Source organism: Eutrigla gurnardus (assembly GCF_963514095.1).
Source record: "Eutrigla gurnardus genome assembly, chromosome: 18".
NCBI lineage: Eukaryota > Metazoa > Chordata > Actinopteri > Perciformes > Triglidae > Eutrigla > Eutrigla gurnardus.
Window position 1 is genome coordinate 16658417 of NC_139929.1, and position 14505 is coordinate 16672921.

Below are 14505 nucleotides of genomic sequence, written 5' to 3' on the forward strand. Positions count from 1 at the left end.
GATCTCAATTATTATCAATACACAAGACTACGCTACGCGATTACAGGAGTAGACTACAAGACTACAGTTTGCCATCTCATTACAAGAAAAATCCAAATTCTTTGACATAAAGCAACTTTTTTTTTTACAGTAACGCAAACGCCGTGGCTCCTGTGGCTCGGGGTCATCATGCTGGAGACTCTACCACATTTGCCGGGTGGTAGAGTCTGCCTCCTGAAGTTCGGTAAAGTTGTGCTCTCCACGCTCCATGACATGTGTGTTGATGACATATAGGCAAGGCAAGGCAAGGCAATTTTATTTGTATAGCACATTTCATACACAAGGCAGACTCAAAGTGCTTCACATCATAAAACAAAGTGAGAAGAAAAAAGAAAAAAAAATAGAAGAATTAAAAGAAAATAATAAAAATGTTAAAAATGCATTACAGAAAGAAAATAGAATAAAAACATATTTGCAATAATTAAAAACAGTGCAGACATTAAAAGAATTAGCAGAAAGCTATGGTGAACATTACAGTTTTCAGTCTAGTTTTAAAAGAGGTCAGAGTTGGGGCAAGTCTTACATCTTCAGGAAGTTTATTCCAGCCATTTGTTGCATAGTGACTAAATTATGCTCTCCCGTGATTGTTGTTTACTCTGGGAATCACTAACAGATTGGTCTCAGAAGATCTTAGTGGTCTAGAAGTCTTATGTAGTGGGAGCATATCAGTGATATACTTCGGTCCTAGACCATGTAGTGATTTATATGTGAGCAGGAGGATTTTGAAATCAATCCTCTGACATACAGGGAGCCAATGTAAGGATTTAAGAATTGGTGTAATGTGCTCACATTTTTTGGTCTTTGTAAGAACTCTAGCAGCAGCGTTCTGAACAAGCTGTAGCTGCCTGACAGTTTTTTTCGGAAGACCTGCAAGGAGACCATTACAGTAGTCTAGCCTACTAGTAATAAAGGCATGTACAAGTTTTTCTAAGTCTTGAGCTGACATGAGCCCTCTAAGTCTTGCTACATTTTTTAGGTGATAGTAGGCTGATTTTGTTACTGATTTAACGTAATATACACAGTAAATAAGGAGAATATTTAGTTATTTCCGCTGTGTTCTGCAGTGATCTAATGGAGGGTATTCATTGTATCCTGTATTACAAGCAGTCGGGCCGTCTCCTCCTCCTGCGGTGACACAGCGCTGATTCAATATTTCGAAATTATTTTGATTTAAGATAAGAGTTGGATTTTAAAAGAAGGTGTTAATATGAAAAAATATCACTCAGTAAAAGCGTCAAAAACACTGCTGGAGTTCATCATGATAACGCGTATCTAACGTATGATATGGAGTGAACTATACGTTTACTATACAATCTGACTTCAGTTCACCACAGCTCCATCTGTGTCGCTGATTCCTCTCCAGTCTCCAGAATGTGCGTACCAGTCCGCATGCCTCAGAGTTTGCTTACGGGTACGCACACTTTCCCGTCAAGTTTGGTTTTTATAGATCACAACATTTGCGTGGAAAGTAGCGTACGACTTTCCAGACCCGTTTTGTGCGTACGCAAAAAATGAGGTTTAACGCTTTATAAATGAGGCCTGGGGCCTCATTTATCAACCTGTGCGTAAAAAAGGTTCTAAATTATTTTATAGGACTAAAACTTAGAATGTGTGTAAGTACAAAAAAAACGTATTTATCAAACGTGCGGACACAGGCGTACGCACACCAGTAAGTAATCTGTGTTGATAAATCCCACCTGTTCGAATCTACCATGCTGGTGCATGTTTAGGCTCATTTGCATTCAGAAACGCCTCCAAATGACCATATATGGTAGCAGGAATCCCTTTAAGAATGCGTCAATGGACTTTTTCCCTCTCTGAAGTCATGGCAAAGAGAGCGAAGAAGAGGAATTTCTCCGACACAGAGATTGAGATACTTGTAGGAGAACTGGGATGGCTTTAGTGCGTCTTGTCTCTAGCTCCAGCATGGGTTGCAAATCACGGCATGAATCTATTAGTATATTTTTGAGGAAGCGGTACCTACTGAGAAGCCAGTCTGTGCTCTCACTGAACAGATCAGCCCGCTTTTTGAAAACGCGCACGGTTCTCCAAATCCTCTAATAGTGCAAGATAAGCCATGGCACGTGCATTTCATGTTTTCTTTTCAGGGTGTCCTGTCACAGCTGTCTTTTATAACCTGTTACACCAATTCATATTGTCTACTAAATTACTAATTGAGAAATGTAAGTAATTAGAGGAAACAGGGAACATGTGTGAGGTTTAAAATTGCTGAACACTGTGACTCTCTGAGTGCGTTCTATTTGTAGTTTCACTGTTCTACCACTAGGTTTTGTGTGTACGCATGGTAAGAGTTGTGCTTGAATTTACACATGTTCCTACGCACAAGTACAAGTTGATAAATCCCATACTTTGCGTGGGAATGTTCTTACGCACTCATTACGCACACATCTGTGCTTACTCACGGTTGATAAATGAGCAGTGTTTGGAATAACGCCGTTTAAAAGAACGTTAGGTAACGCCGTTATTTTTTCAGTAACGGGGTAATCTAACTAATTACTTTTTCCGTCGTTACAACGCCGTTATCGTTACTGAACGTTAAATGCGGTGCGTTACTATGAATTGATTGAATAAACTGCGTAATTTGGACGCACCCCTGGCTCCTCACACAAACTGCTAATGAGGAGACTGGGTGAGTTAACAACGAGATAATAAGCGATTATGATTGGCTAAAGCAGAGTCATGTGTTTCATGGTAGCCAATCGGAGCCAGTGTTTTTACACACGAGCCAGGACACGCGAAGATTCGAAGAAGCAGCAGAGATGGCGAGTCCGGAGCAAAAGTTGGCATTTTCAAGCTGGAGATATAAGCACTACTTCGGATTCATTGAGGTCAAAGGCAAGAACGTGCATGTAAAGTGTACATTATGTAAGAGAAGACTTTGTCGACATCCGTTGTAAGCAACTCGAATTTAATGAAGCATCTCACAACGACACACGGATCTACAAAGCTAGTGGCCAGAAACACTGATGATAGCTCGCCATCCACTAGCAAAGAAGGACACGGAGCAAAGTCCAAGCAGCAAAAGCTAGATTTTTCAGCCTCACAACAAAAACCTATGACACAGGCTGAAGTCAACTGTATGATAGGCAGGTATGTGGTTAAAAATATGTTGTATGGAGGATGAATTATTCTGAGCCATTATTGCTAAAATACCTAAGAAAGGAGGGGCCTGTACGCCATGCACAAAGACGTTTGCTAAATACCTAGATGCTGAGTACGCCACAATGAATACAGAGCTTAAAAAGAGTTTTGAAGAGTTGGACTTTTTGTCTACAACTGCAGATATTTGGACTGCGCACAACCGCAGTTACCTCGGCGTGACCGCCCACTGGATAGATCCACACAGCCTAGAGCGAAAGAAAGCAGCCTTGGCCTGCAGACGGTTCAAGGGCCGTCATACGCATGACCACATTGCTACTGAACTGGAAAATATCAACTCATCCTTTGGTATTTCTAAAAAAATCAAAGCTACTGTCACAGACAATGGTTCGAATTTTGTGAAGGCATTCAAAGTTTACCAGCCCGTTCAGGGTGATGACTCTGGGGAGGAGGATGATGATGTGACTTTTGTCGACCTTCATGATGCCTTAAAAGACATGGATGAGGATGTGGAAGAGGATGTTGTGACTTTGCCACCACACCACAGATGTGCATCGCACACAGCAAACCTTATTTCATGCTCTGATGTGGACAAGTGGCTACTCTCAAGGCCAGACATAAAAGCTGTGTACAGAAGTGCTACCGCAAAATGTACAGCTTCGTGGAATAAGGCTAGCCGTTCCACAGTGGCTGCAGAGACCGTGGATTAAGTCCTTGAAAGGAAGCTCCTTGTCCCATGTACGACCAGATGGAATTCCTTTCATGATGCTGTTGCTCGTGTCTGTGAATTCCCAATCGCCGAGCTGAACACCATCTCCTACAATTTTGGGTTGAAGGCCATCACAGATCGGGAGTACCAGTTCCTCAGAGAATACTGCACAGTGATGAAGCCACTAGCAGTAGCCCTCGACATTCTTCAGGGCGACGACAACTGTTTCTACGGCACACTGCTACCCACACTGGAGACATTGATCTCCAAGACCCTGGACTTGAAGAGTGGCCTGCAAATCCTTGGTGACCTTCCAGAGGCTCTTGTCAAGGTAAAAACTAGTATTTCTTCAAATGCATTAAATACATACTCCCATACACAAATTATGTATTAATTATGAAATCAAAGTAAAATGAAATGTATATCTCTTAGCTCATAATGTGTAATGCTGTGTGTGTGTGTGTGTGTGTGTGTGTGTGTGTGTGTGTGTGTGTGTGTGTGTGTGTGTGTTTGTTTTTCTATCCTGGTGGGGTCCATGACCTGACATATCACTCACGCCATGGGGACCAATTTTTCTCGTGGGGACCGAGCACTGGTCCCCACGGGCACGAGCATTGCAATCAATAGAAAACAGCCTGCTGATAAGCCTGGTGCAGTTTTCTTGAAAAAAAAAAAAGTGGACCTCATGGGGTTGACTTTCACAACTTTGTGTGTGCCCCAGTGGTCATAGATGGTATTGCGGTGTGTGAGTTGCACCTGTGGGGTCATTTTCCTGACAAAGTGTGTTACTGTGTATATCATGTAAACTTCACATTTTATGAATATTATTACAGTCTGTGCATTTTAATGTGACCAGAATTTTATATTATCAAATTAAATTTCCTAAAATCAATGCGGGAACCCATTTAATCATTAAACTTCCTTTCAAAGTGGTTTTATTCTTTGGAAGAAACTGATGATGACATATTTGTTGGCCTGAAGTACACAAAAAATATAAATGAATAACTATAAATAATTGTTTGTAAGTAAGTAAAAGGTCTATTTATGTATTGGTAAAACTGGCCTAAAGTAATAATTAACAAGAGTCAAAATACTAAGGAGGAAAGAAGAAATGTGAGGAATGCATCAGTACTACAGAGATTTCAGCCACAACCACCATAAACTTGATTTTGGACTAGATTTGTTTTTAGTTCTTGATTTTATTTAGTTAAGGTTTTTTCTGTTATAATTGATACTACTGGTGTCCAAGTATGTACTATGTGTAAATTTGTGTTTAATTTTTGCTCTCCTATTAATAATAATATTTGAAGTCTGTTATAACATGTGAGATATACACATGATATATCAATGATATATCAATGATATACCAATACTGACTGATATGAAAAAAAATATTGATAAAATTTGCTGCTATATCACCCAGCTCTAATACATAGTAAACTGTAAAACTGTAAACTGTAAGTCCAGTCCAGTCCAAGTGTTTCAAGTTGAGACTTCTGAGGGAAGAGATAATGGCCAGATAGAGGCCAGCAATGGTACACTGAACCCCACAAGAGACACAAAAGATCCCCAGTACTTGGGATGACTATGTTTTAAAATTTTGAATGCAATGATCAGATACTAAGCCTAACAAACCTTTAAGGGAGGCACCTCAATCACAGATATGGGTTAATGCTATGAAAGAGGAAATGGGTCCACTCAGGGAGAAAGTGTCATGGTCTGGCTCAGTGTCCCTCGGCTGCCCTTCTCCATCAGTCCACCAGATATCCTCAGACGTTGTCCCTGTTTGTTTAGACTGGATTGAGTGGGATAAATTTTATTTTGAGTTGTATCTTTAGAAGTAGTAAATCTTTGTTTTCACTTCGGTCTAAGCTCACACAGCCTATACATTATACTTAAGTCTCAGTGATGAGAATTGTGTTTTCTGTTTGTTTCTGTGTCCCTACTCTGTGTTTCCCTCCAGACCTGCCCTGCATCTGCTTTGTTAACCCATCCCTGTGTTTTCCCCAGCCAATCAGTTCCTGTTCTCCTGCTTCCTCACCACATTCCCCCCACCAGAGTTTCCCTGTCCATCTCTCCACCTGCACCTCATCTCCTTGTTAGTTCAGTTTGTACTTAAGTCCTGTTTTTGAGTTCAGTCCTGTTGGATCATCTGTTCTGCGCTACTCTGTTTGCCTGCACTCCTGAGTCCTGTTCCTGAGTTGAACAAATAAAGATTAATTGTTCAGTTCCTGTTGCCTGCAATCTCCTGCTTTAGGGTCCACCTGCTCCACTCCACCGTTATAGAATGACACATTCCCATTAAACCCAAGTTTAAGCTGAGGTTAAAAACTGACTGGAGGGTCAATTGGTCTACGCAATGAAAACAATTCACGTGGAACTGAAGGTTATAGCAAGTATATACAGTCATAAAAAACTATTATCCGCTTCTATGCACAATATATACTGTATTACCTCTCACTGCCTGTTGGCCTCTACATCCTATCAGACCTGAACGTACTTGCATTGTTCTCTCCTTACTAGATTATCAAAAGTAAACAGAAGAGGAGTTATACATAAAACCTAATACAAATCAACACAACCACCGCAATAGTACACCAAAATAGGAGAATTAAATGTGGACTCCAACGCCCGCACTGCAGTCGGACTGTTACTAAGTACCAGGGGTGGAAGAAGTATTCAGGTCCCATACTTAAGTAAGTGTACTAGCCTAATACCACACTGTGAAAATACTCCACTACAAATCTTGCATTCAAAACCTTACTTAAGTAAAAGTATGTATTATCAGCTAAATTTACTTAACGTTTCAAAAGTAAAAGTACACACTATGCAGAAAACCCTAACCCTAACCCTGTCAGTGTTTTACTATTATATATGATGTTTCTGGATTAATATTACTGCTGCATTAATGTGCATTTTACTGCTGTAGTTATTTAAGTTTGTGCTAATTTTAACTACTTTAATATACTGCTGGTTAGTTTAATCTACAGTAATGTATCATACTCTATAAGATCATCATATGTTTGTAGCGTTGCTGTCCTGAGGCAACAAGCTCAGAAAAAGGCCTGTTTTCAGCTTTGTGACAGTGCATCTTCCAGTTAATCCAAGTGTGTTTTTTAAATAGTTTATTTATCTTAAGAAATAGGACAATTTTCTCAACCCATGGAGGAACATTTAATCCTTCAGTTTATCAGAAAAATTCAAATTCAAAATCGCCAAATTTGGAGATGCATGGATTTCACTGGACAGGAAGTGTATGAAAAATGTTAACATTAATTTGAGTGAGTAACTAGTAACTAAAGACAAATGTAGTGGAGTAAAAAGTACAACATTTGCCTATGAGATGTAGTGGAGTAGAAATAAGAAGCTGCATAAAATGGAAATACTCAAGTAAAGTGCAAGTACCTTAAATTTGTACTTAAGTACAGTACTTGAGTAAATATACTTAGTTACATTCCCCAACTATTAAGTGCAAAACATTTCAAAATACAATCACAACAGCAGGTACAGTCAACGCCTCTGTCAGCCCACCAACAAACAAACAAACGGAAATTTGAAGCAACTCACCTATGAAGCCTTAAAGTAATCCACTAATCAAAAATATTCCAACAAAAAGGGTCTTGTTACATTGGCAAAGGTCCAGACAATCCAATCCAGTGAAATATTTAGTCCAAATACCCACAAACTCATTTTGCATCATTTGAAATTGGCCAGCAGATGCGCATAATCTATGTATTCTCCATCATATTCTCCATCAATTAGCATGTTAGCATTAGCGATAGCTTGGTATGAAAATGGTGACTGCATTCTGAGCTTTCGATTGACACCTCACTCGATCCAATAGGAGCTTCAATATCCTGTCCACAGCCTGCAATGGCCAATGAGCATCTGCGTTGACAGAAAGTGCCTGCCCCACTGATGACTGCTGTTTGGTAAAGCCAGTGAAATTACGAAAATGACCATATGCAGTTTCAATGGGTTTTATAAAGCCACAACAAGGAAAATATGTAAATTGAAATAGTTTGCCGTGTGTTGCTTTTTATATAGACTACTTTTCCACCATATCACCTGTTTTGACTCTATATGCACAAAGTTAAGTTTCAAGAAGGGGAAAAGCATTATAAAGTATCTATGCTTCAGATACCTTTTTTTTTTGGAAAATGCCTAAGCATAATCTTAGAAAGAAAAAGGTAATCTATAGGCATCCGTTTGCAAAAAAATATTCAGCCTGAAATAAAAACCTTCTACTTCAGTGTGTTCAAACTTCTATTACTCAGTGCCTGAAGCACACGATTCTGACTGTTGAGGGAAAACCCTCAGTGTTACCTTTGAAAAGAGACCAAAACCATGCATGTACTCCAAATGGTTCAAGAACAGCTTTCAATTTACTTTGGGTATGCCTGGGATAGGTGTTCTGGCTAATTTTACAGGAATGTAAGAGGTTTACATTAGATCTTTGTCATCTAAAGCTGTATTAGTAAACAATCTAATATCAGACCATCATATTTTTTGTCTTAACATTTAATTGGCATTAAAGGAACTGCATTTAACTGGTTTAAATCCTATTTATCAGATCGATTTCAGTTTGCACATGTTAACAATGAATCCTCCATGTGTGCAAAAGTTAGACAAGGAGTTCCACAAGGTTCTGTGCTTGGACCAATACTATTCACCTTATATATGCTTCCTTTAGGAAATATTATTAGCAAAACACTCCATACATTTTTGTAACCTCGCTAACCAGACTATAAGGATTAAGGACCCAAGGTAACATCTGATCAGTTAGCTGGACTGTGGACCAGTGTCTAGGTTCGTGGAGGCAAATGCTGTGCTGTGCAATAGTCAGAAAGAAGTAACACAGACTAGTAGATGAGCTTAAGTTAAACACCTTGTATTAGAATAACTTTTAGAAAGAACATAGAAAAAAAATAAATGTTTACAACTTAGTGGCCGGCATATCTATCTGTCCACCTTATTCCTGGGGTCATTGCTGTAGAAACGATTATGGGTGCAACTTCCGGTTCTCACCAGAAGTAGCAGTGAGCCATTGTTTGCTAGCGGTTTTCGTTTCCCGTAGCGGTTTATTTGGAAGTTTACTGTTTTCTTTTCTAAACAATGATCAGCTCGGGTGGCGTTTAAAAATGTCCTGGCGCAGCTCGGGAACATGTTGCGCTGTTCGCAGTTGTACTAATAACCAGACGAAAAAACTTAAAAATGACGGCTGTAAAAATGTATCAGATAAATGTTTTTTTCAACTTTTTTTGCTCAGATCTTTCAATCAACTTTTGAAGTCCTTATCAAAACTACTATATATATATATATATATATATATATATATATATATATATATATATATATATATATATATATATATTATGGCTGGGCAAGTTAACTCGTTATTATCGCGTTAACTCAATTAATTAACGCTGACAATTATTTTATCGTGCATTAGCGCAGGTTTCATTATTTCTTTTATTATTGTAAAAAGAACTGGCAGATAAACATACACACATGGAGAAGGGTACGGAACTTTTACATGGCCATTTTCATTTTAAAGTTCTTCCAGACAGCGGAGTCGACAGAACCAAAGTAATTTGTAGCCACTGCCAAGTTGAATTTTCGTATCACCGGAGTACTTCCAGTCTAAAATATCACCTAAATGCAAAACACACAGTTGATACCAGCAAATCATTCAACGAAACGGACAGTGGAGCGAGGCTTCGGCAGACCACGTTAGATGCAGCGTGTGGGAGAAGTATAGATAAACAAAGACTAGAGAAGCTAACAAATGCCATAGCGAAGTGGATAGCTACAGACTGCAGGCCGATTAGTGCTGTGGAAGACATCGGTCTGAGGAACATTCTGAGAATCGCAACTAATGACGGCAGGTATGAGATGCCCTCAAGGCGCACCATCACGCGAAGAATACACGAGTTGTATGAAAAGGAGAGGACTGCAAAAGCAACAACTTTACAACGTGCACCCGCTGTTGCTCTCACTGGGGACTACTGGACATCACTCGATAACCATAATTACCTCGGAGTTACAGTGCATTATATTGATGAAAAGTGGGCACTGCATTCCCATTCTCTTACTGTGATGAAAACAGACGAGAGACATTATGCTGAAACGTGTGTGGGACACTTTACTGAAATTGCACAGCAGTGGAATGTGTCAAATAAAGTCACCACAGTTAGCACAGATATATGATCGCTGCTGCAAGACAACTGCCTTTTGATCACGTCCCGTTTCGCGCACAGTCTCCAGAGTTCTGTCACAGTATCTCTGCATAACAGTGCGTTTGACAATGTCCTGGCCAAGTGCAGAAAAGTCGTGGGGCACTTTAAACATAATCCAGCAAGTGCAGCAGAATTAGAGCAACAAGTTGAATAGGACAGAAGAAGGATTCGCTTATGCAAGACGTTCCAACCAGATGGAATTCAACTCTGGACATGATAAAAAGCATCCGCAGAAACGAACAGCCCCTGAGGGACGTCTTCACCACAAACACCAAGATTGTCATGCCAACTACAGCTGAAATGGAGAAATTGCAGAGGTTGGAAATGCTACTGGAGCCTTGCAGGTATGTTTTACATCATATTTCTCACTATCCTGTATGAGTGCATGTAAGAGAGAAATAGTGTAAATGTGTACATGCAGCATGAATATGTAGAGGATATTTTTTGTGTATAAGTGAATACAGTTAAATTTATTTTTGACTAAAGTGGAGTTGATTTTCTGTTGCAGGTATTTCTCGTGCTCTGTGGCTCTGCCTGCTTTTTGCCATCTCTCCCGGGTGATGGAGAGCTCAGATGATGACCCTGCCTACGTGGCCAAGTTCAAGTCTACATTCAGAAAAGACCTGGAGACACGCAAGGGAAATGCCAACATTGCATATCTGAAGATTGCTACTGCATTGGATCCTAGATTCAAGGACCTCAAGTGTATACCGAGAGCTGAGAGGAGTGAGGTGTGGGCCTCAGTCACCAACTTAGTCAAGGAACAGAGGGTTATTGCAGAGAAACCTACAGAAGAAAAAACCTCAGAGCCACCAAAGAAAAGGTTAACCCTATTGGCTGCTTCATCTGAGTCTGATTCTGAACCGGAAGAAGACACAATTGAGAACAGTGTACGTCGATACAGAGCAGAGCCCGCCATTAGTTCAGATTCCTGTCCATTAGAGTGGTGGTCCAAACATGCAGGCTCACACAACAGGCTGGCCCCCTATGCACAGAAGTACTTGGCCACACCTGCAACCTCTGTCCCCTGTAAAAGGTTGTTTTCTTTTGCTGGTCATATTGTCCAGAAGAAGAGAGCTTCTTTATCATCTGAAAATGTAAACAATCTTGTGTGCCTTAGCAACTGGCTAAGTGCAGAGGAGTAAAAAAAAAAAAACATCAAGTTTTAGGAATCTACAAACTGCACCGACAGTGTTTTCTGGTTCTTTTTTGACCAAAGGAAATTCAGTATAAACATGGACTTCATAGACTAGTCCCCTGCACAGTAAATCCCAGCTGTGAACTTCTTGTGCTTCACCTCACTCTAACATTAATGCCCTGGCAGTGGCAATAAGCTTTAGTTTTGTATTTGTTTTGATAACATTGTTTACGTTGAGATTTACACAAAATATTTATTTTATTTAACTGCTACTGTATAAAAATAGCTGATGTTAAGTGTTTGCACAACAAATGTTATGGCACTTTTGTTCATATGGCAGTACATTTAAAATAACAGTGCAATATTCACTACTTTTGAATTCATTATGTCAAGTTCTAGGAATTGACAAACTGCACTGAAAGTGTTTTCTGGTTCTTTTTGGAGTGAGATTCTCCAAAGTGGTACTGAACATAGACTGGTTATGATGACAGTAAAATGTTTCTGCTGTTACCTCAGAAATTGCCTGTTTTAATGTTATGATTGTGGCTCAGGATTTTGTGGGTAGTTTTTTTATTTTTCATAACGAACAGGATAACATTGATAGCAGTGGCAATACGCTTTAATTTTGTATTTGCTTTGATAACATTGTTTAAGTTGAGATTTACACTAAATGTTTTATTTAACTGCTAACGTATAAAAAATGCTGATGTTAAACGTGTGTTTGCACAACAAATGTTATGGCACTTTCATTCACATGGCAGTACATTTAAAATAAAAGTGAGATATACACTACTTTTGAATTCATTATTGGATTTTGCGTATACAAATGTGATTAATCAGGGAAATCATGTGATTAACTGCGATTAAAACTTTTAATTGTTGCCCAGCCCTAATAATATATAATTTCAATATTTTAAATGACAAGTTCATAAAGGGTGTAACTGATTTGACACAAAATGACGGATTTTCAATATAATAACTGAGACCGGAGATTTTTTACGTGTGATCTACTAAGATCCCAGATAAGGGGCGCTAAATTGCGTGCTCCTGGTAAAATTTTGCGTGTTTGGTTAGCGCACGAAAACAAGGTTATCTACTAAGAGTAACCCTCTAAATGACAGCACGCGCAAACCGCAGTATTTAAATGAGGGTTTTATGCGTGGTAATCATTTCCATCATGGAGAGTGTGGACAGAGAGCTGGATGGCCGCAAAGACAGAAGACGTCTCGAAGTGACGTCTCTAAGTCCCGGTCCCGGAGCTGAGCAGCCAGATACTCGAGAGGGAGGAGAGGAAAGGAGAGGACAGGAGCGCACTGGAGGAGAGACGTGCTGCGTGCGTAATGGAGCTTAAAGGACATTTAACACACCTGAAAAACTGTTACAGTTCGCTGGAATGACCCAGACACGAGGAAATGCAGAGAAAAAAAACAAAACAATATTTGGTAGTTTTGATAAGGACTGAGGTTGAAAAGATCTGAGCAGGAAAAGTTGAAAAAAGAAATATTTATCTGATACATTTTTACAGCCGTCGTTTCCCACTGGACGTTGTCATCCCTAAGGATACAAGTGGGAGTTTTGGGGTTTTTTTTAAGGGTCCCAGAGGGTTGAAACTGCCAGACCAATCAACATTTACCTTCCAAAGGATGGCAGCAGCATGGCTGCAAGATCTGCCTTTACCTGCAATGCATGAACACCCTGCTGTTTGGATTTCACCTGATGCTGACACTAACACCCAGGCTCGGTGATGAGGGACTTTAAGGCTTTGGCTGGGCTCTACGTCTGCCTTAAGGTAAATAAGATTGTGTCCCACAACATCTTTCAGCAAAACGGGACCAACCTTATTACTGTGCAGGTACTGATATGCCTCAGAGCTTTTCAGATTATTCATTGCCTCCCCGTCCGAAGCGACAGAGTTAAGAAAGTAGCTAAAAATGCAACTGTATGTTATCTTAGGCCACTTCTTCATGTCATGACAGCTGGTCCCACATATTTTATCTCTCTAACCCTCATAAAAACCGGATTAGCGTCTACCGTTACCATGTAAACAAATGCGACTTCCGGTTCTCACCGGAAGTCACACCCATAATTCACACAACGCATCATGGGGGCTAGGAATAAGGTGGATAAAAATTAATACATTCATCAGTTCTCTTTAACAGAAGTTCGATTTTCAACTCAGACAGTTTATAGTTCTGCGCAGTGTCTTTCAGTCAAGTCTTATAGTCATCCTGGTAAAAGAGTCAATTAAAGTTTCTGTAAGTGTCTTTTGTTCTTCTGGGTGCACCGTATTTGTAATAAGTCAGCATCAGTTTGAGTCTAGTAAATCCTACCACACCAGTGAACTTGTGCTTTGAAGCAGGAATGGATGGGTCCCCTCTCTGATGGATAAAGCAGTCAGATTTCCCAGTAACTCGCCATCTCCCTCGTCAGGGAGAAAATCCAAGGTAGTTTCCAGTGGTATCAAAAACCTAACCTGTATAACAATATAAAACTCTTATTGTATACAGTTATAAAATTATAATCACGTATGGCCATATCTCAGATTAAAGGAGCAATAAGCGGAAATGCATTATTTAAGACTGAAGGAATTAAAAAATCGCTACATGGAGAACGAGAGGTGTAATTTCATCTGGAGTATAGGATGACGTCACACACCCGCTCTCTGTGTTGATCTCCAGCCTCATGTTTACAAGCCGGTCCGGCCGTGCGTTCATGTGCGTTCATGTGAAACTCCGCTTCCTCCCTCCTCTCCCCCTCCCTCCCTATAAAACGCGACAGCCAGTGAGTAGTGACAGCGGCAGCGGCAGCATTTTCGAACTGCAATGGCAGACAGCGGAACAAAACCTTCCAATGAAGACGAGCAGGAGCAGACTAAAAAAAAAAAGGTAATTGGCAAAGAAATTGTCCGATAAAGAAAGGGATAAAACCAGAATTAACATTGGCCTGGCGTTTCCGAGGTGGAGGGAGCTACAAGAGCTAAAGGGGCTACAGTCGGACTCGGAGCTGGCTCTTCTTCTTCTTGACAGGCAAGTAACACCATAAAGTCATATGTCTGTTTTATTGTCTGTGTTATAGTAACTTTACACACCGCTATATTGCATGAGTATGTAGCATGGGTTAATGTCCGGAGCTGGAGTTGTTACCAGCTCGGTCCTCAGCAATGGGTCAGGCGTTACGGTTGTGTTTGGTGAGTAGCCCGACAGGCAGCTAACATTTCAATTAGCATTGTAAAATTTAGCCTGGCGGACAACCTGGGGGGC